Source organism: Ptychodera flava, chromosome 16 (assembly GCF_041260155.1).
Source record: "Ptychodera flava strain L36383 chromosome 16, AS_Pfla_20210202, whole genome shotgun sequence".
NCBI lineage: Eukaryota > Metazoa > Hemichordata > Enteropneusta > Ptychoderidae > Ptychodera > Ptychodera flava.
In genome coordinates, this window is record NC_091943.1 from 24251438 (window position 1) to 24273960 (window position 22523).

Consider the following 22523-nt stretch of genomic DNA (forward strand, 5'->3'; position numbering starts at 1 on the left):
TTTGAGATTCAGTATACAATACACTCATAGAAGTGAAAATAACATATGATTATTTACCTATACGTGTATTTCCATATTTCCCATATAACTTGCTGACATTAGACCTGTCTCGATCTCTCAATTTTTCATTGTACATAAGTCTTGAACCATTCCTACAGTCACATCAACCAATATGCTTAGAGCATGGAGGTAGAATGAGAGCTTCTACTTCCATGCTTAGAGAAACGAACTCTTTAACCATCTCGGAATGATAGTCAAATTCTTCCAAACACCTGACTTACAATACTTACATTTCTTGCGACTCGGTTTTATTCAAATAATGCATTTTGGCGGCGTAAAAGCTCTTACACAGTAGGACATTAACAATAAGTAGGTAAAATAACATTACGCAAAAAAAATATCCCTACACCCTGCAGTTACATTGCCATTGCCTATTTGGGCTAAATCGGCCATACCCACCACTTCTTTAAAATTCATGAGTTCACTTTTCTTGTTTACTCACACACTTTATGGATGGAAATCTAGGGAATGGCTATTACATCAGGTTGACAACCCCAACATGTGGGCAGCGGATTCAGATTACTCTTTTCATATAGAGCTAGCCCCATGCTCTTTGTAAGACAGTTGCAATTCCGAATAAAGCAAGACAAATTTGTTGGTTTCACAAATTTCCCTACAATTACAACACTAACGTTCATCAAACAGGGAAAACTATGCAGACCTAGCAAAGCCGTGTTTAATGACATTCGAAACACAGTGAGCATGCAATGACCAAGATATTCCACAATGCTTGCCGTATAGCATGGAGGTACTAGCTCCGCTCCTGGCTCCATGACTAACCATGGAGGTAGAAGAGAACGTTTTACCTCCTTGGACTGACGTACGCGTGACCTAAAAATAAAGTCACGGAGGTTACTATTAAAGTAATTTTCTGCCACGGTATCAACCGATGCGCGATGGTCAGCTATTAGCCCTACGGCCGGTATGAGTCAAGAGTGCTCGGCTATGACTACGCCGTAGCCGTATTATAGCCCTGCCACGCAGAGCGGAGTAGCGCGTGTGTAGACGCCAAAGAAGTAGCCGAGGCCCTTCTTTTATTGTACATGTTGTCTTTGGTCCTTGCAAACTTTGCAGCCACCTAAGTCTGTGTATGGTGATTTGTGTTCGTCCACAGTGTTTCCCTCTATTGTGGTGCAGGGTAACATAGTGAACGGAACATGTACACAAAGGTCCACACAGCATCGTACCTATGGTGCATCAGAAAAACATGAACATTCTTTTCTCTTTAGAGCGGGATTGAATGCATACAATTGACACCTAGTTAAAGCTTGTTGCAACTTTTTAGACAACACAAACTGACCCTGAATCATTTCCTCTAGTATTACCAATCCATGTAGGCACAGACCTTGTACGTGATGTAGGGGACATCATAGCTTTTTTACTCCATGGATCCACTATGTGGATTGGTGGGACACCATGGAATTTAGTTTTCTTTTTTCGGCCAAACCACGTGTGTTGCAAATTTGATTGTATTTTTATCTTTACTGAACTGATATGACCGTCACCAATTTGAACAATTTGATGTCGATTTGTTGCAGTTCTAGCGCCCCCCAACATTCCCGACGGCTTCTCTATATTCTCGTCGCGAAACATCCGGGTTTTAGCGTGGCGATTGAGTCATTTGTTGCATGGAGCCACCTCCATGTTTGTTGCGTCAGGTCACGGTGAAAACATATGACCGAAGTTCGGATTTTTCGACTGCTAGTGCTATACTGTACAATATATTCAACGTTTCAATGTAGATGAATGCTCATTTCTAATGTATTTCACACTATTTCTGTATCGTTTGCTGTCTTGTGACGTATGATCTAAATCCACCCCTATGTTAGAATCCACTGAGAAGGAACTCGGCATAGCGTCTCAAACGAAACTTTTTAGTAATGTAACATCTTTTTGTAGTTTTAACATAGACAGTAGAGTGGACTTACCCCTCTACCCCTCTACTAGAATTTCTATTATATAGGCGACATGATGTCTGACCAGTACATAGGCCTAGGGGTAATTACAAATGCTCAGAACAGCCATTTTATCCAATCACATACGCGCTTCGTGAAAGGTGTCAAAACATTGGGCTGATCTAACATTTGTAGATAAACATCGAGAACAATAGTATTATGCATGTGTTATAATCCCAAGCTGGCCAGTTTCTGTGTGGGGAAAAGTTGGAATGAAAATTAGTCAATTTCGATATACTTTCGGAAGTTACTTTTATTTCTTCAGTATCTGAATTTCATTTTGCATAAAAAATGTTTTCTGCTTCTGTCAATATCCTAGTGCAAAGGCCGCTTACATTGTTGGTTATAGGTCACGCGCCCGTGGAGCTCTTTTAAGCGTAACAGATGTATAATAGTCTACCGTCCAAAACTAAATTAAATCATATCAACTGCTGAAACAGACATGTTTCAGCACAGGTTTTATTTTTTAACAGTAAGCAGGCAAAATATGAACCCACCAAGAGTGCCGGCAAGGTATATATATTTCCATGACAAAAATTAAAAACTAATATAGGAAAAAGTGATCACTGTGATTAACACAGATAACTTTATTGCCAATCTTTTCTCTTTGCAGAAAATCTCTAGATACGTGACTTGATCTTCAATTCCGAAATAAATGGGTACTGGAAGTTTTCTTTGATTCTTTTCAGTGCAAGATTATGTGACCCTTGGCCGCAATAATTGAGAGATTTATTGTCACGTAGTTGCGCATGCGCATACGTCTTATTATATTGTGAAATACATGCACCCTTGCTGACGTTTGAAGTTTCGGTTGACTGACGATTAATCGCGTTTGCTGCGTTATTTCTAGGAGTCAAGAGAAGTTCGTGTAATTTTCTCCTAAAATGAATTTCTTCAAATGACAAACATTCTGAAACTTCATACCACCATTGAATTAAATCTTCCGATTTTTTTATACGACAACTTCAAAGAAATCTGTATTAAGGCGTCAGATAAAATGTAGAGTGAGACAACATTTCGTTGACAATGGGAAATCATGGCGAGTGCTTCGTGTTGTTATGCACACCCCGCAAAATATATGATATTAAGGACGCTCGCTTCTTAAGTGTGACGTTTTAAATGGTTGCTCACCTAAATTCACAGAGAACACCCAGAAAAAATTATAAAAATACTGCTCGTAATCCTTACTGTGTGTTGAATTAACGTTTACCGTTCCGAACATCCGTGCCAAACGTACGCGACGCTTGGTTATCACGTAACCATAACGAAACATGTACGTATTGGACGCAATTGCGTCTCTTATACTAATTGAACTCTCCTTCAGTTTCAAAGTAGGCAGTCAATACTTCCTGTTTCCGAACATAGTAACATCACTACGCATCCGTTAGAATGACTGGAACACAAATAGTGCATTCATTGTACCCCGTGGCCTACCTTTGCATACATACCTATAGTTCACTACTGCTGCCAAGCTGTTAGGGACTCACGTAAGAGTGCCGCTGATTATTACATATTTCCCACATATGGCTTATAAACACATGTTCCTTTGTTTTGAACAAATAGTACATTGTAAATAAACCGAAAAGGGTAGTTTCCAAGCTACTTCGCAAGAGCAATAGTGTTTCAGCTTTAAAGATTTTAAAGACGATACCAATGTCAAAGCTTACTATGTATTGTATCAAAGGGAGAGCGACACTAGTATTCTGAAAATTTTGATGTTTTTCACTGCAGTGTTTTCCTTATTTCTTTTGCTCGCGATGGGCACCTCAATCTCATATATGCCAATTGTTTCTTGGTTGCTTATATTCAAACTTGTTTGCATGAAATAAAGCGTCTTAAAAACCTGTAAATCAAATAACTTTTTATGAAAACATTGATAGTTTTGCACTGTTCTTTATCCCGTGATTGCAGAGGAAAATTGAGCGGGACCTGTTGTCTTTGGAACTGCGGTGAATCTCTACACTCGCCAGCCGTCCATGCGGGATAACCCCAGAATACACTGCAAACACTTTTTCAAATATCCCCGACACTGGAGGAAGGCGCACTTCTACTGTTTTTCTCTCTACCAATCCTCGGGCCAACCTTCCTGCCAGGGAATGTCAAGAAAAAGTTTGGTTCAAATCTCCATTTATCTAGTTTTGCATATCTCCATACTTGTGTTTCAAAAACAGCAGTCGCGGAAGTTTCACTTCTCTAAATGGTCACCTCAAGTAGTTTTGTGCTTGTAGCCACGATTCCACCTCCTGTACCAGTCAAACTTATCACCAGTTGCATGTCACCAGGCAGAATGTTTATCAGATTTCAACCGTTTGCTGATAAACTCAGCCTCAGTAGCAATTTATGAGCTAAGCTCACACATCGGCAATATTAGACAAACATTTCCATGCTAGTAATTCGGCATAGAACTGTAAGATTTATCACTGTTTTATCACTCGGTGTATCGTACCACACCCTTGGAGTGTTATAAAGTTTGTAACATACTGATCAAGAAAAGCACTCAATTGCAAATCATTTGAATATAACTTGGCAATTTCACATGTATTTATGATACGTACGTCATATATTTGGTCGCTTTGTGTAAGAATTTCGAGATCTCTAAAAGGAAAAACGTGAACTAGTAAATCGACGCTCTGTGTCCTAACAGTGTGCTTTGTGCACAAACAAATAGAAAGACAGTCTCTCTATATGTCTGTGCTTTGTGTGAATACAGATACACTTGGCCCGGTAAGTGTATACGCCCAACTTCCTGGGGTGGATTAATTACCAACAGTAAGTAACATATTTGATGTTTCTTTGAACGAACTGACAAAACTGATGATTAAACAATTTTCACTTCTTCATTTTAGATCAAATTACTTCCATACAGACGCTAATGCAATAAATGTTATCGCGATGTCCAGGTATATCTGATCTGTGAAAATTACTAGTGTCTGCTTTTTTTTCGATACTTCGCTGACTCGGAACACTTTCATGGCAAGAGAAATCGCCTTGTATTAATTGCTCCACGCGGACGTTTCCTTCGGCGCTTATGCTTGAAATGATATCATTTAAAGTTAGTATAAAGACTGTGTACTATGGCGCACATGTTCTCACAGGCTAGTCAAAACGTATCACAACAGAACGGTCAAGGGCCAAGAATGTTTACATTTTGGAGCCTATCGACTCGAATCAATATTAGTTCGAGGAAAATGTATCATACATATGTATGCTAGTTTGAGTTGCGAAAGGTTCTGAGTATTTCTTGAGTTAATGTATCAATGACGTGCATACTTGCACATGAATGACTGTGCTATGCAACCTTGTCATTTTAATCAGTGTCATAGCCGTGCGAGCCACCTCTCAAAATAAGCAAGATGTACTAAGAGCCTGCATGAGGTGTCATTGCCTGACTGCAACAACATAGACTGTGGTATTATAACAGAGAAAAAGCTTTATTTCAGTTGGGGTTAGCTGACCAAATTGTCGGAGTTGAAAAATAATAAGAATTCGAGGAGGATGTGTATGTTATGTGCAGAGACTGTAAAGGGAGAACACTCGGCCCTTCCAGAGTGGTTTGATCACGATTGGGGCCCGAGAGTAACCGATTGAGAAAGTGACTAGATGTACCTCACTATACAACCTGCCATTCTCTCAAACGTAACCCTTTCTAATTTGTAGAGACTGTCTTAAGGCAAGTTGTCATCCCGATGTGGTGTCCCACTCTTTAACACACATATAAAATTATGCAACTTCATTTGACTGCAGAATGGTGAATAATTTTAATGTGTCATTAAACCCTATTATACAAGTGCATAAAGATGCACGTAGGCACCACCACTAACTTCCTGTTTTTACACATTTATGCACTACACAAAGGTACGCTTATGAACTGACCAACTTCATGCAAATTTTATGCAATTGCATAAAGAATGTTAAAGTTGCGATTTCACCCTTTGATAATGTTGTGGAAAACGTATGGTCATACAAGTTGCTCTAAAGTGAAATAGAAAACAGAAAACAGAAGAAAATCTCCTGAGACACTTGCGTTGTTGAAGGCAGACTTTTAGATTGTGTATTTATCCTTAAGACATGTAATATGTTGACATTGTATTTTAAAGTTCTGAATCTCTCCGGTGATAAATTATTTTAGTAGGCTACAATATGGAAATCCGGTCACGACATGCGACATGCGACCTGCGACTTCAAAACTGCGACCTGCGTCCTGCGAGTTTGAAACATGCGACCTGCGACTTCGGCATTTAGACCTAGGTGTAACCTGCGACTTAACAACAGCGACCTACGTCCTGCGTGTTTTTTTAAACTGCGACCTGCGACTTCACAACTGCGATGTAATAAAGGGAAAGTGGCTTCACACATCAGCCATCTCGTCTTGTATGTGCTTTGGTGTGTTTAGTGCCTGAGTTGTGTTTTGGCTGTTAGTGTGAAAATTAACAAACAAGTCCGTAATTTAAAAATAAGCCATGGCGAGACGTGGGCGTAGTCGAGTGTGTCTTAGACAACCGTGATCCTTTGACCCCACGTTTCGAAACCAGTTCGGTCTCTTCCTCAGTCGCCTATGTATATCTCTTTCTCATTTTTATATATTGTGTCTATGATGTTTATCTCTTGTTTTTCTAGCAGGGAAACTAGAATATTATGTTTGGATCGTTTTGTGTATAGGCCCCTATTTGTTTCTTGCCTTGTTCCAAATGCCGTGACTTTGGCTTGTACCAGTATATCGCTAATCATTTCTTTTGTATGCGATGATCGGTTGTTGTGGAAATATTTCATTCAGGCTTAGTGTTTCGTCCTTGTCTATGTGTTCCCAGTTTTCGCACATTGCTGTTTTTATAGCTTGTGTTCTTATATATAGGCCTATTGTTGCTATAGTTTTCGTTGTGAAGACTAGTGTTTTCTTTGTTTCTTCGTTTGTTCGCTTTTGTTCTAGTTGCGTAATTCGTGAGGCGAACTGTGCTTGCGAATTCACATCGATGTGACTGGACATTTCCTGTTGTTTTAGCCACGTTCGATTAATCTTGCATTAAGGCTGGGTGGGGTGCATGGTCACCGAATCGAAGTACAACAACCACAGAATACTTCTTTAGGCCTTAACTAGATCATTTCGATCTGTGAAATAGCCACCACTTTAGGAAACAACATATATAACAACATGCTTGTTGAAGTAGGCCTATCAAAACAAATTTTATTCATGAAAATCGGTGATCAGTTGAGCATTGTCCTTTTGAAACCGGACTTTGAAAGCAACCGAACAACACGTAGGCCAACACAGCTGTATGTGTCATCGAAGCTCATCTCTTTCCTAAATGACATCACCTATCACTGATATTACTTGTGACTGCTTTTCATATTGTCAATAAACACCAAATACCTAAAATCGTGGATCAGGTCGTGATCTCGCAGGTCGTAGTGTCAAACTCGCAGGTGGCAGCTAGGCCAGAGCACCGGGAAGTCGCAGGTTGCAGTTTGACAAACACGCAGGACGCAGGTCGCAGTTTTGAAGTCGCAGGTCGCATGTCGCATGTCGTGACCGGATTTCCATACTACAATCATTAGATCAAATCAGAGAAGATAATAAATGAAGAAAATAAAGTAACTTTTCAAATGCGTACATGTAAAAAGCAAAACAGTCATCAGCATTTCAGCAATGTGTGTGATTTTCTGTTGTTTCGAAGATGTATAAGCTTTTAGGCGATGAGCAATGTTTTCGGATAACCGATTTAATTAATCATAATGTCAATGATAAGCAAGTCAGAGACCATAACTGTTACAATGATTATTCGGGATTTAATCGAATTATTAAATGGACTTCATCGGTGTTTGTATGAGCAGTTGCGAGGACGCAAACAATTGATATATATTTAATCAAAAGGTGAGAAATTCCGTTGGTATCTGCAAATAGATCAGACGCTATAATTGGGCCTTGAAAATATGAAAAAATTAACTCCCTATAGCATTCTTAGCCAACTATTGTAGGGACTCACTTTTTCTTTGACTTCAATGGAACGCAAGTAACAATTTTGCTAAGCTGGAGTCCTTTCACAGTCAATTGAGCAATTAATCTGAGTGTCTGGATTGACGTAAGTTTTTGATACAAAACGACTCAGAGAATCTTGGCAGTTGGAAATGAAACCAGATTATCCACTAAAACCATTTTTAACAACTGGCGGAAGTAACGTCTAGTATCATGCTATTTTCACTTCTCTATTTCAAAGCTTTTTGTGTCGTGGTAGAACAAGGAACTCTTATTCAGGTGCTGTTACCAGTGAGTGTATGACCAGAGTAAGTCTGTTCCATGAAAATGACTTTTAATATCAGTAATCGACAACTGTCAGCCAGTATTTTATTGTTTGCCTCTGTGTGTTGCTCCATGTCATTCCAAGGTAAGAAAGTTGACGTATCTTGACATTACGAATTACATTGACATTACATGTTCGAATGCCAATCGCCATTTTTTCATTATACGTAAGTTTCATATTCTTAAGAACCCAGTGCTTAAGTACACTCGCACCTCTAAAAAGTTGTAGGAGTTCACAAATGAATGCATAATTATATTCTTGCCTTTTAAAGACCATCAAAGAAAGCATAAGCAATGACTTGTTTGTAGCTCCTTGAACAAAGTAAGAAAATGAGCATTACTCTAATGCTAAGCAATTGACAAAGAAGATTTCATGGACGTATCTCTGAAAACTTTGATAAGCTAAGTGAAGTGTTGCTAGACAGGGCTGTGCGTGCGTGTTGTGTTGTTGACACTGGAACTTATTCGTTTGAGCGATTTCACCTTAATTGAAATTCATGTCTCTAACCACAAAGACATCTTCATTGGCACATTCATATAAATTTACAGCTTTAAGTGCTTCCTTATTGGAAGTAGAATAATTTTTATTCCTATCTGTATTAATTGACAGGAATGAAAGCAAGCAATGTAAGCTTAGACCAAGGCGGTGCTGATACAAGAATCTTGACGGTCAGACAAAATGATGATCATTCTGCCATCAGATACTACGATGGCACTGGACAAGAAATATACGACGATTTGGTAGCTGGTCGTTCACTTTCCTCATCTGTGATCACAGAAGACGCCGAAATGGCATTCAGGTCTATTGCTTTCGATTTTAAAGATTCGCGTCTCTTCTTTAGCGATGCCAAATATACACAAATTTTAACTCACATGTTAGACACTGGAATCGAAAATGCGATATTCATAGGTACATCTGCAATGGTCGATGGCATTTGTGTTGACTGGATAGCCAAAAATATCTACTGGACAGACGCATTGTATAACTGGATTAAAGTCTCCAATTTCGATGGAACCCATTATAGATCTTTGGTCACGACTGATTTGGATCATCCTATAGCTATTGCGTGCAATCCACTGACCGGGTGAGTGTTATTTCAATTTGAATATATACATTTTTATATCACATTTCTTCTGTATGATCATCATTAAAGAGTAACTAGTTGTATCACGCTAGCATGCGCCGTTCTGATTGGACTAGAGGTCATTCCACCGAAACTAAAATACTGTTTTTAGCACTGATAGCAGTGGTAAAATGGGCCCTAAATCGGCATTTTTAAAGTTGCCCAAATGGTACATTTGCACGTACGTATCTAAACCATAGACCCTCGAGAAAAACCGAAATAGTCCGCTTTATTTCTAAGACCGAAGTCTGCATTTGGTTCACAGATAAAGTATGGGTCTCTTACTCACCTCTTGTTGAAAATAAGTTGGGATCGATGATGAAAGACATCTCTTAAGCTGCACATGTTGGTGTGATGTAAAAGGGCAACAGCGCACTGTGCACTTTGTTGGATTCAGCGGAAGTCGAGACGCGATATATCCTAACGCTCTTTAAAATGAGGCTAGTATGCCTTCATACACAAATAAATTGACTCTTCCTCACAGTAACGGTATGTCAGATATTCTTTCCCAAAGTTTAGACTAACAGACCAGGGTGTTCTAACTATGTAGACCAAGAAGTTCAAAACAATAATGGGATGACTTCTGGCGACTGCGACGTCAGTTGACATCAAATACAACAAGCGGTGTCAGCGTCAAGCTCTCGATGCATCGGGCAACACACTCTGCACGACTGTTCATCACAGCTGCGGTCATGATGCATCTGGATTATTTCAAAACTGCTTGTTTTCTAGTACAATCAACATCCAAATTATCCATCAAAAACAGCTGCTGTAACCTCACTGTATAATTTCATCCCGTACACTGTACCATTTCAGAATGTCCGAGTCGTGACGCGACGGTCGACGTATATTATTATTATTATTATCCTTTATTTCAGGTCGATGACCCATACAATAAAAAATATACACTCAAAAAACTACATTACAATATTTAAGAAGATATACACTCAAAACCTACTTTAAAATATTTAAAAAGATCTAACAATGGTAAATAAAAATCCCTAATAGAGAATACTCCGACTGTGTTTCCAAAAAGTGGAATGAAAATAAGAGTCGGAGTGTACACAGCTGTAAATAACAGTATTTCTGCTGGCCAACAGACGTTGACAAAATGCATATAACATCCTACGATGCAATGATGTAAAATTCAAAATATTTCTAATAGCAAAATTATGACTCATACTAAAACCACGTTTAAGATCAAAAACTAACCGCATCGTATTATTATAGGCCACCTTCAATTTTGACATTGTTAACACTATATTTACACCAAACATTTAAACAGTAAACACTGTATAAAAAACTTTTAAAAAGAGTGCACTTCACTTTCTGAGAACATCTGCCAAAATTGCGAACAATAAAGTTGGCTCTGACGTACAAACATCGGAGCTGCCTTTGCATATCCACATCATCGTCAACGGAGGAAGACATAACATATCCTAAATATTTTTTGCTGTTTACAAAATTTAAAGGTTTCCCATACAAATATACACAAGGGATTCTAGCTGGTTTCCAGGACTTTGGAAAACTTGCCATACATTATGTTTTTTCAGTGTGGAAAAGAATATCATGTTCATCTCCATAATGCTCACAGATGTTTATCAATTTCTGTAATGCTTTAGTTGAAGGACATATCAGAACTAAATCATCTGCATAAAATAAATGATTAATAATACAGTTAGCCAAGCAGCATCCAACACCAGCCAGCTGAAGCTTCCGACTTAAGTCGTCAACATAAACAGCAAATAAATTGGGTGAAAGGACGCTACCTTGACGCACACCGTTGATGACGCTAAAAGGTTTTGACTTGGCTGATGCCCAACGGACAAAGAATAATTGTCGACTATACCAGAACTGTAAGATTCGAATAATGAAAAGAGGAATATTATTCCTAATCAATTTTCCAAACAGGGTCCAGTGGTTTACCCTGTCAAAGGCCTTGGTAGCATCCATAAAACAGAGAAATACAGGTGTATTCTGTCTTTTGTAAAAGTCAACAATTTCTTTCAACACAAAAATACACATGTCAGTGGAATGATTTCTTTTGAAACCAAACTGAAGATCATTTTTTTAACAAGGTATCGATTCGAGATAAAATACATAACTCCAACAGTTTCGAGGTAGCTGTGACAATTGCAATAGGTCTATAATTATCTACTGATGTCATGTCTTTAGATTTGTCTTTCACAATGGGACAAATAGTCGAGTGCATGAGGATCTCTGGCAGATAACCATGAATAAAAAAGCTAGTTAGACACATGCTCAATAAAACACAGAGGACATGACTTGCATAAATCAAATGTTCCGCAGCGATACCATCATTACCAAAAGCCTTTCCCTTTTCTAACTTATTTAAACACTCTCTGATCTCATTAACAGTAACTACCATCCCATTATGAAAATTGATCTTGTCTAACGAAGACAACACAAATGCTTTATCATCACACCTTGGTACAGAATTCAGTAGATTTTCATAGTGATTTTTCCACATATTGGCGATATTCTCATTACCACTATAGCCATTCACACTAGTAGGAAGATGAGAGGAACGGCCAATTGTAGAATGCACAGTGTTCCAAAACTTACGTGAGCCTCCCTGTGTCAAGTTGTACGCCATAGCCTCCGCCCTAGCTTTACCCTCGTCTTTTTTGCATGCCCTTAACACAGATTTAAATTTGGCGCGCGTTTTTCGCATGAGATCGAACAATGGACCAAATCTGGGTCTACCATTTGCCACCCAGAGTTTAAAAGCATCACGAGCGGCATTGTGGAAATTACGCACCTGTTCATTCCACCCGGGGACTACATTGAAACAAGGTTTGGAGGGCTTAGAAGTAGGAATGCTATTACAAGCAGCAGATTTGAGACAACCAATAACATTTGCATAAAACGTGTGCAACCCACGGAGATGGTCAGGATTCCTACAGTTGGGTCGCGACATGTAAAAACTTCATTTGGGATATTAAGTTTGCGAAGTAAATACTCCGTAGATTGTTCATAAGTATGCAGATTTTGAGGAGTTGCTTTACTCCAGTTGGGCTTCACCTCAAGATCATTGCCATAATGTGGACTAGAAAATGTACGGTAACCCTGCAATTACAATATTAACACAAAGAGGGAAGTGATCGGAAGATACGTAGTCATGCAAAATACTGATATCAGAAATAGCGGTATGCACTGCATACGTACTCAAAACATGATCCAACCAACTAGAACTACCATGAGCTTCACTGATATACGTAAAATTATCGTCATTCATACCAAGCTTTTCAACGTCAGACATGTAAAGATTGTTTTCACTGCAAAAAATATTAAGTTCTTCCCCAAACATCGTACCTAGATTGGCGTTGAAGTCACCGAGGACAATGACATTAGCAGTATCAACTTCATTAAATAATATTATGATTTTTGCTAAATAGGCCATAAAACTATCATAATTGTCATTTGAACAAGTCGGTAAATACACACAGATAATAAATAAATTCGTTAAAGATGTAGTTATTTCAGCACCAATGAGTCTAGTGTCATTCAGGTACTTTATCGTGACATTTGTCCCAAAGACTTACGCCACATTATAGCTACCCCACCAAACGGACGTCCAACTCGAATTCCCGAACTATCGTCCATGGCAGAAACACCACATGCATTGAAGTCCTGGTGAATGTTTGAAAGCAACGAGAGTTCCGCTTTGCTCAGCCAATGTTCTTGAAGGAGTATTATGTCATGAGAATCACAAAGTCTTTTGACAGAGTCTATGGACGAGTTTATCCAGCGACAATTGTATGATGAAAGGCGTAGTGTCATGAACGATCCTAGTAATATCTACGAATGAGTATTCCATCTGGCCAGATTTCAGGATCCCTAACTTTGTCCGCGAGATCACGTGTCGTTTCGATCAAAAAAGATGAATATGTGTCAAACTTTGTTTTCAACTGTTCGCATGTTACATTAGTCTGACAGCGTCTTTTTATGTTATCTTTGATATCGCCAGGAGTTGTATCTGGTGCAAATCTTGTGACGAAAAGTTTGATCTTCGGATTCGGGCGAGCCACTTTAATGGAGCATTCGCCATCAGTTTTTGCAGTCCCAATAATTGGTTGAGAACGTCGTTTTGGGCGGCGAGATACTATAGTAAATTCACTTTCTTCCCTATTCACAGAAAAATTCACGGATTTCTTAGTAGGAAATCGACCAAGGTGCGATGAAGTGTTACTCAGAGGTGCTTGCGATTGAACAACTTCAGCATAAGTGCCCGTGCTCAGCTGTTGCTGGTTCATTTGCGATCGGGATTCTATATTTTGTACACAGTGGGAGGAAGATGATTTCATTAAATTTGCCTCCGCAGCCGGTTCTGGTCTCAACACCTGCGGAATTACAACTCTCTTATCACACTCTTTCTGTGCATTTTCGAAACAAATTTTCATCTCACGAATTTCCTTGCGTAGTACATGCACCTCACTCGCCAAGTTACTCATCTCAGACTGCGTAGCGGTATCTCTCTGCAGTGACATTTCCTGTCTTAGGCATTTAAACTCAGCCATCATCGAGGAAATATCGATATGCGACACATCAATTGGGGGCAGCTTACTCAAGTCTTTAGCCACAAAGCACGGAAGATCCTCATTATCAAGTTCATGTAACAATTTGACCATATCCATTAAATTATTAAAACGTTTGTTTTGCCTTGACGCTTGACCATCCTACCAGAATCATTGTTACATAGTTCGAACAAAGTCTTTTTAGCAGACTCAACTTCTTCATCACCAAAATGGTCACAGCATAGCTTTATCAACATATCGGTTGTGAGTGAATCCATTTTGTTCACAAGGAAACACAAAAGTTCACTGATTACCACACCGCTACTAGTTGTCCGTGCTCGTCCTTTTCCTCCCTCGGCTTTGGAACTGTTATTCCACCACCACCAAACCGTTTCTTGTTACAGCAGTAGCACAAATGCATGTCACCTTGGCATAAATGCACTCTCGAAGACACATCACCACAATCCTCGCAACGTAGCGAAGCCATACTGACGGCTTGCAGGTGACAATGAAATCACCTTACGGTACAGAATGAGACAAATCTATTTTTAGTAAGCCAAAAAAGCCAGGACTATTGTTTTTATGTAAATTTACGAAAAAATTGTTACTTTTTCTTTTGATTTGAATACTTGACCCGTTTTCTGTGTCTGCAGCAGGTAATTTTACAGTTAGAGTGTTCGCATTGCATGCGAATATAATGCAATGTTGATGAACGTAATTCGTATTTATCGTAGGATATTATGTTCGTGTATGTAATCCCAACTTATAAAATGCTAGGTCCCGGCGCTGAATTTTCGACGTCCGATCTCTCAGACGTCCGTTTTCTGCATTTTGAATGAAAACACACAAGTAAGACATCAAAGACACATATTTAGACAAAAGGGAAATAATGACACGCGCTGTAGGTGATGGTTTTCCATTTTAGTAATATTTCAGGAATTTCCCGGTACGATGTGACCCAACACTTTTCGCCAAAAGAAAGGCCACGTGTCAGGGGTTCGAAATTTAAAATAAAAATAAATTTGCTAAAATTGACCTTTGAACCTCAGTCGCATCGTTAAAACTTGCTCCAAGTCTGTTGGCATATTAGTTTATCAAAAAAGAATAACTCGGGCTAAACTTTTGCAGACTGTCGCACTAAGTGGTACGTTGTTTTGTATATCGTGAGGTGTACGCCTTGCTTGGCCAGCCAGTAACTCAGCTGCCGGGAAAGCCAGGTGACTGGGGCCGGTCTAACCTAACCTGAACTTTCTTACGTAAACTTTTTTTTCTGGATTGCACCACAGCATAGAATGTAGAGCAACGATGCGGTAACTGCGTCTTCAAAAACGCTTTAACAAATCAAAACACAACACTGTTAGAAGAGCAAAGCAATCAAACAAGAACCAAACGAAACACAAATTCAAGAGATTGATAAAGGAACTACTCAGGTTTCCGAAACGAAAGCGTCAAGAGGATCACAGTGACTTAGACCATTTTTTGCGCCATGTTCGTCTCGCTATGGCTACTTTCTAATACCAAACGGCCTACACACAACACAGTGCACAGCAGGAATATAAAGTTTTTCACTTAAATAGTCACAAAACACAATTACACAATCAGACAGACCATACCACAAAACATCAAAACACTCGACTCCCAACATAATTTAATAGCCGATGTGTGCAGTCGCATTCCCTTATTTTACTTGTAATATGTCGTGTTTTCATGTGCTTCGCTAAACTGCTAATGAGACCTTTAATTACAATGTTGCTTTCCAAGTTACCTACCCAACCGTTTTATAGGGGTGATCAAGTTGGCCAGAAAAGCCAATTTTGACAATTAGGTTCAAGAATCTGGGAAAAGGTGCTAAAGCATGTGATATGTATGACTAGTTCAACCTGTTAAGTTTCTGTCTGGGGAAAAGTTGAAATGATGGTACCTGAAAATTTTACACGAGGATGGTTTTGATGTTATTTTTTACAACAACAAATGTCATTACAAGCTGCTGGAATATCAAACTAAGAAGCCGGTTATTAAACAAAGAAATTAGATAAAGCTGTATTGACCCATGTGAAGAAAGTATCAATGAAAACATGTTGATTTTTTTTCTTTTTTTAAACTTTTAATTCACCTTAAGTGACTTTTTTAAAGATAAATTACTGGTAAATCTTTATATTTTCAACTTTTTCACAAAACTGTTGTTTGACCCTGTGATATTTGCACGTGTGTTTCTTGACTTAAAACAGCAATTACTTTTGGTAGAAGGAAAGTTAATTCACCAATTTCTTCTCTCTATTGTTGAACGCTATGTATTCAAATGTAAGTATAACGTCTTGTCTTTTACTGATGCCTTCTGCCTCAGAGCCTGCAGTTTACTAATATATATATACATAATTTGAAGGGATTGGAAAGTTGGACATGGTACGTACAGAAAGCACCAGTGCAACATATATAATGTCAGATTAGTTAAAATGTAGACAAAATCGTGCATTTGAAGTAGAAGTATAAGACTCTTTATTTGCCTAAGTGAACTTTGTAGATGACACTCCCTTAGATTGGACGGTAGATCAAGTGTAGATCCAGCGTAGATGAAGTTAGTAACACGATTGGAATTAATTTGGGACAATTGCATCTTCATATTTTTTCAAATTTCTCAAAAGTATTAGGTACCATATAGCTGAATGTTGCAATATTACAATATACTCATAAAAACAAGTGTGTAACTTAAAAAGAAAAGCAGATGAGCTTACACTTGCAGGTGAAAACGACCTTACTTCACTATCCAATTATCCTAAATTAGTTCCAATCGTGTTTAGTGCAAATTGTAGACATAGTAATGTCTGATGTGGACAATGTCTGTAGACAAAGCTTCATGTAGACAAACTGCTTTGAGTATTCATGCACCATCCCTAGATCTACTCTCGTCTACTGTGGACTTTGGCTTGCTGTAAGGGCATGCTTGTACAAGAAGCCCTTGCCACTGATATAGTAGCCAGCGATATCTCGGACAAAGCCCTTGTCTTTGATCGTTTTGTACTCGATCTGGACATTAATCAGTGACTACCCAAATCAGCCGTTTCCTCAGACACTATCAGTTGAGTGACCGGCGTCAGGGTGATTTCTCAATCAATGCAGCTGCCTAGTGTGCTGGGGTAAACGGTGCCATGGCCACTCGGGAGCGGGTGCCTGAGCTTGATAGCATACTTCTGCTGATAAACGCCATACAAGCGGTTGTCCTCATCGTCTTGGGCGTTGGCGTCGCCAGCAAACCTTCAAAGCTTTTGAAGATTCAGGATTGGTTGCCATAGAGGCTCATACTCTTTCTGGCTTCTCGTGTCTGTAAGGATCTGTGTATATCTCGATTGTGTGGTATTGCGACAAATCGAGCAGGCTGTTGCATTCGATTGGAGGACCAACCGGCTGATTATGTTTTTGGACACATTCTGCACCACGCTGTTATTTGCATGGCTCTGTTTTATCTCTCGATCAAACAACGGGGTCAGTGGCTGTAGGGAATGACAGCAAAACTGCTGAAGATATCCCAGGATTGATTAGCACCATTGTCAGTTTCATCATGAAACCCGCTGGCAGTGGTGGGCTTTTTGAGCGAACAGCTGAGGATTTTTATGATGCCGCTTTTTTCTGCGCAGTAAACAGGCTGACAGCACAAGATGAGAATGTTAGGCGAAAAGAATACCTGGCCCCACTAAAGATGGTGGCAAAAACTGTATGGCCTAGCGAGTCATCGAGCATTGAAGGCGCCCTTACGGGGCAAGGACTCACACATATATGGCGCTAGAAAATACTGGAGTGGGAGGAGAGAGTTAATGAGATTGGCGCCATGGTCGACGACGTGGCCACCATGGTCGACGACGTGGCCAAATTGGGAAATATCCTCAAGAGGGCGATCATTCTTTAGGACATTTCTGATGAGGACATTTACAACAGAGGGAAGCATTGTAGGGGTAACAGTCACCAAATAGAGCTCATCTGCCACAATGGCCACGATTAGTCCAAAGAACTGTACTTTCCTCAAAGCACAAAGGTCCATATCTAGGTAAAATCATCCTTGGTGAACTTCCCCTTTAACAAAAATGTCTCACGTAAATTTAAATATCGTCCTTTCTATTAATCGACCATGACATTATTTCGGCGGTGTTAGTTTCTTGGGAATTCGAAAATTTCAAACCGTACAGTTTTTTAAAATATAACAGTCAGTTCACTTTCTTTTTTTCGTTCTGTACATTGAAAGCGAGTAACTACGTGGACTCATCGGATGTGTAAGGTTTTTAAATGTTCGTTACCTTTCATTTTTCAAACTTATAACGTCGATTTTAAACTTGGAAAAATACGATCAGCGTAAGCTGTGTAAACACTTAGCAGGTATGTGTACACATTCATTGTGGTGTCTGATCACGTAAAACTGCCCTTTTAGAGTTATTTCCAGGCTGCTTGATTGAAGGTTGTTCAAAGTAGCTATAACCGACCTGAGCTTAATTTAGAGCAAATGGATTACGCGAATAAATTATCAACGCTCGAGACCGTTGCTTACACACTCATCATACACAACCACACCCGATCAACACACGCAAACTTAGCTTTAATCTTGATCCCGGGTCCCACCGCAGCGGGCTTTAACATAATTGGCTGAATTATGTCATGCATCATTACAACCGTGTAGGACACTTTTTACCTAGGTCCCATAGCATTCCAGGTGACATAACGGAATTTTAAACCATGCAGAGCAAGAATATAGATGAACGATCTGAAATCAGTCGACAGAAAAGTATTTAGTAGCCTAGATGTTCTTAATGTGACAGTTATTTTCAATTTTCAAGGCAATCGTATTGATTGACTTGCTCTGTCGCTGTCCTCTTTTCGACATCCACAGGTACCTATACTGGAGTGATGTCGGGAGAAGAACCAAAATCGAAAGGTCAACCCTGGCTGGTGAAGAACGGTCTATTCTTTTGGATGAGAATTCTATTGGTAAACCTACAGGTCTTGCCATAGATTATGACGAGAACAGGTTAGTGATATTAAAGAAACAGTCAAAAATAACAACTGATGCATGAAAAAGGCAATTTTAGTTATTCATGGACTAAACTTCTTCCACAAATGAAGAGAAAGGACGTATCGTATATATCTTTTCACCATCTACGTACCCTCATCATCGGTCAAATGAAATTAAGATAAACACACTTAATATGAGCTCATGATTGCCAACCAAATCATTATCTTTGTAGAATAATAAACTGGTTCATCACCATGACCAACAACACGCCAGTGATTAATCTTTGACATTATTCGGCTGACCATGAACGACCATAACCAAAGCTAAGGTGCATTAAGTACAGTATTTTTTGAAGAAAGACACTTGACAAAGTTCAAAAGTTTCAAAAAAATTCGAATATGCAGATTGTATGCATATCTGAATACTCAGAGTATCCCAGATCTACATACAAGCATACCCAATTTATAAATGATAAACCTGTGATTTGTAGTTTGAAATATTTTTGAATGTATGAAAAATTACAAATTTTCTAAATTATAAAAAAACACATCGACAGATTCTACAAGGTTTAGAAGACAATCAGAATCTTTATCGACCTAAACTGATAATTTATTGTATACCGAAATATAGGCTTAGTAACGATGAATTTAGTCCTCTATGCCTTTGCTATATGGCCAGCAAGGGACAAGATGATGTTTCAGTGGATTTGTTGACTAGGAATTTTAATGGTAATAAAAATAGCTCTATGATAACAGCCTCACTTATTTCAATTTCCCCAGAGAGAACCTTATATAAAAAAAATGTTGACAAACCTATTTTTACATTCGGCATGTGTGCTTAATCTTGAATATTCAAAAATGCAAATCAGTTTATTGATTGATCGGAATAAGCCGAACATTTTAAATAATGTAGTTGACTCCGTTATTCGTTTTCTTCCAGACTGTATTGGGTAGACAATGAACAAAGATCGATAATTAGTCTCGACTTGAATTCTGAAAATGCAGAACCCTCTACTTTCACAACAATGAGTGATAACGAAGGGCTGTTTTCAATCGACATAGACCCGGTATGTATGACAGGATAAATTTGCAATCAAATTTTTAATTTTTAATATCAGTTGAGAAAGCTGTTCGTTAAAGTCGTGTCAACGAAACCGTCGATAGTCAACAGCTTTCTGCATTGAGGTTTAAGAATGTTATTTATGACACTGACTGTGCAGACTCTCGTTAAAATATCTTTTGCCAATCAATCAATATACATATGAATTAGACTTAAACTCATACACCTTTCTACGTGCAATGTCTTCTGTACATTTGTTCTAAAAGCTTTGAATCTGTACCAGTAAGTTTTACCGATATCATAAAAATACATCTTCATCTATGTTTTGGTAAATTTATATAGCATTCTTAACAATCACAACGGTACATCCCAATATTTGTTCTTCACATTTTACTTGTAACTTTACGAAAAAGTCAGCCGTTTCTGCACTTATGACATAAAATAAATTTATGCACAAGACACATTTAAAAAAATCAACAGTAGATAAAATCGACAGTAGCTTGAAACATGATTTTACCTCTTGTTTGCAGGATTTTGGTTTTTTTGTATCGGACAGAGAAGGCTTATTACATTTTGTTCCGAATGATCTGAGTAAAAGTGTAAGGCGTGTTAGACATTCGAGAAATTATATTGCATATGGAGTGGCATACTTCTCATACCAAAGACAGCCTGAAATTTATAGTAAGTAGCAAAAGCCAAAGATTACCCTGACTGTGAAGTAATGCATATTTTCCCTTTGCGAATAGGGAAAGGTGGAGTAAGGCTCACACAGTAAGTGATCTTATCCACAATTCTCCATGATCCGTGAGCAAAATCTCTTCTGTACACAGAATAGCTAGGTAGATATTTCGAAATTCTAACATAATTTTTCTTATAATCATAGTTTTTGATTTCCGGCTTTATATGTTAAGAAGGTCAACCGCCTTTCTATGGAGGAGATAGCAATTTTGTAATGTTGCTAACAGAATTGACAGCATTACACATTATTTTCAAGGAAAGTGAGTGAATAAGTTGCATCTGTGTGGCAAAAGTAACTAGTATTGATTCTTTCAGTGTTCATGACAAGGAGAATAGGTATGTCTAACATGTATAATGAGACAATTCTCAGTTGCTGATAACATCACCTTGACAAGTGTACAATTTTTAACACAGATATTTTTCGGAAATTGGTAAAATTTTATAGCCTTTAGCAAACAATGTCCGAGGATATTGTGGGCAACCTCAATTACTGAGGCACATTAGGGTTTGCTTCCTCTTGTGTTCTTTTCTAGTGGATTTGTCAAACTTTGTGTAATGAATTTGTCGTTTTGACAAGTTCGTAATTCATACCTTAAAGGTCTGGTGAAATGCCCATGTTGCAAAATCACAGAAATACAGTTGATGGTCTATAAAACAGTTACATTCATTTCTTTTTTCGTTTAGCGCGCGTGATTATGAAATATGGCAAAAGAAAAATGTAATGTGGGCGTGTCCCCCGAGCCTCTCCAGTCGACTTTTTTCGGCTTTCCGAAGTTTGCCCGACGCCGTATCTCATAACGGGAAGAAAAGTAATTCACACCTCCGTAAGCTCCTTACGGGGGGTAACTTCTAGAGTTTCCGCTTACATGATCAGGACAGTGTCCTCCTTCACTATGGGAGAACGTTGTTCTTTTGGTGGCTGTCACAGTGGCAAGAACATGAACGGCTCAACTGTAAACTTTTTCAAGTTCCCGTCAAGTGTTGAGTGTTTGAACCATAATGTGCTTGTCTCTGCTGGTTCGTACGATCGGCCACGGTCCCTCGGCTGAGCCTGCCTCGCTACTCGCTACACAGAAGGTTGGGACCGCAATGCAAATCAGCTGCATGAACAGCAACACTGAATGTTGAGACTACCATTAAAACGAACAACAACACGGAACGTTTAGATCGCGATACAAATCTTGGAGGTAGAGTCCTCCATGATACAAATCGACAGCAACACGGAACGCGTCGTTGGGACGGCAATTAAATTGAAGAACAACGGGGAATGCCGGACCACGAGGACCGCGATGCAAATCGACCGCAACATGGAATGTTGAAGACCGTGATTAAAATGCACAACACAGAACATCTAGACCCCAATGTAAATCAACTGCAACACCGAACCTTGTTGTCTCGATTAAAATGCGTATGTTTGCTATGTATAGCAAAAGTTTCAATTCTCGCGAGCGAGCGTTCCTATGCCCTGCTGTACACTAGACAAAATGACGTCAAATTTATCGCGAGGGCTCGATTGCGTGTGTGTAAGTTTCACTTCTCGCGAGAGCTATTTATGCATGCTGTACACCACTAGACTAAATAAATGACGTCAAATCTCTCGCGAGACTTGGCTCGATTGCAAATACGTACGACGGAAAGAACGCAATGATATACGGAAGTAGACACAGTTTTTTGGAATCGCCGAGAGAGAAGCGCAGGTTAAACAAAAGACAAAAAAAACCCACGTGTTTTCTTTGTTTTACCATATTTTTTAAACAA